This window comes from Egretta garzetta, unplaced genomic scaffold (genome assembly GCF_000687185.1).
Source record: "Egretta garzetta isolate BGI_Z169 unplaced genomic scaffold, ASM68718v1 scaffold11, whole genome shotgun sequence".
NCBI lineage: Eukaryota > Metazoa > Chordata > Aves > Pelecaniformes > Ardeidae > Egretta > Egretta garzetta.
In genome coordinates, this window is record NW_009258621.1 from 2,139,420 (window position 1) to 2,141,361 (window position 1,942).

The 1,942-nt window shown below is 44.9% G+C and overlaps 1 protein-coding gene across 1 annotated transcript in view; it reads left to right on the top strand.

Moving 5' to 3' along the window:
• ALK (ALK receptor tyrosine kinase) overlaps nt 1–1,942 on the top strand; it is a 364,338-nt gene that overhangs the window by 350,281 nt on the left and 12,115 nt on the right. The gene's annotated exons all lie outside the window — the stretch shown is intronic.

A 1,942-nucleotide genomic window follows, 5' to 3' on the forward strand; every position in this document is an offset into this window, starting at 1 on the left:
AGGAAGGTGTAGAGAGGGGGGTGTTGGTCTCTTCTCCCAGGTAACGGACGATAGGACGAGGGGAAATGGACTCAAATTGTGCCAGGGCAGGTTTAGGTGGGACATTAGGAAAAAATTTTTCACAGAAAGGATTGTTAAGCATTGGAAGGGGCTGCCCAGGGAAGTGATTGAGTCCCCATCCCTGGAGATATTTAAAAAACAAGTAGACGAGGTGCTTAAGGACATGATTTATTGGTGGGATGGCAGGGTTAGGTTAATGGTTGGACTTGATGATCTTAAAGGTCTTTTACAACCTAAATGATTCTATGATTCTGTGATCTATGATTCTATAGCATTGCAGATACTACCTAAAGAAAGAACAAAATCAAACTTTAAAAAAAAAAAAAGTTAAACTCTACTCTTACCTTCCTCACACCAGCTGGGCGTGGGTTGGGGGGAAGCGTTGAGCTAGTAGTGATAAATCCGTTATTTAAACTGCTGATCAGGTGCATTTCTGTGGATATCTGTCAGTGCAAGTTTGATATAGGCAAGGAGAGACTCCAGCGTGGAGCTGTTGACTTAATAGCAAATATCTTTAGTCTGGAGTTTTAAAGATTTTTCCCACTGAAATCAGCATCAGTATGAAATGACAGTCAGTTAGAAATGTGTGAGAAATAAATTACGACTTCTAGAGAGGAACCAGTATTTGAGAAGAATGAAGTTTGCTCTGAGTCCCTGGATCAGAAAGGCATCTGGATGTTGTTGAAGTTTAGCACCAGGGCCCAGCTTCATACTTTGTCTCTATGTTTCTCTGACACAGGACAAAATGCTGGATTTTATCAGTACAAGAGAGACACAAATTGGCTGTAACAGATATAAATAAGATTCTTCCTTGAGGCATCTGGAAACAGATTGACTTTGTATCTTTTCCTTACAGTCTGGTTTTCAGACATATAAAATGGTCTGTGTTGCTCAGGAGCACTGCCGTCTTGGATAGGTTGCAATAAAGTAGCTTCTGCCTGGATAAGAAGGCTAAGCACCCAGAAAGTCAAGATGTTTGAAATCTGAGCAAACAGTCGTTATAAATAGAATTTGGTTTCCTGTAGCACCTAGAGATGCTCTTGTGTCCTGGTTTCGGCTGGGATAGAGTTAATTTTCTTCATAGTACCCCAGCCTACAACTCAGCCCCACACAGCCACTCACTCACCTACCCCCAGTGGGATGGGGGAGAGAATCAGAAGGGTAAAAGTGAGAAAACTCATGGATTGAGATAAAGACAGTTTAATAGGTAAAGCAAAAGCTGTGTGTGCAAGCAAAGCAAAGCAAGGAATTCATTCCCTGCTTCCCGTGGGCAAGCAGGTGCTCAGCCATCTCCAGGAAAGCAGGGCTCCATCACATGTAACGGTTACTTGGGAAGACAAACGCCATCACTCCCAACATCCCCCCCCTTCCTTCTTCTTCCCCCAGCTTTATATGCTGAGTGTGACATCATATGGTGTGGGATACGCCTTTGGGCAGTTGGGGTCAGCTGTCCTGGCTGTGCCCCCTCCCAGTTTCTTGTGCCCCCCCAGCCCCCTTGCTGGTGGGGTGAGGAGCAGAAAAGGCCTTGACTCTGTGTAAGCCCTGCTCAGCATTAACTAAAACATCCCTGCGTTATCAACACTTTCCAGCACAGATCCAAAACACAGCCCCATACCAGCTACTATGAAGAAAATTAACTCTACCCCAGCCAAACCAGCACAGCAAGGTATGCTGCCTGGTAGGTGCTTTGTTCAAAACTGCCAGGACAGGCTGTGCTAGATGTGTGAAGTGGCAGGTGAAACAGGATGGTGTAGGGCAAGGGTATCCCTCCCTTTGCAATGGAAGCATCTTTTTGGCTCGTTAAATTAGAGAGAGAAGCCAGCTCAGTAATGATCAAAATCTTGTGGGGAAGCACCAAGAATGTTAGTCCTGAACAGCAGGA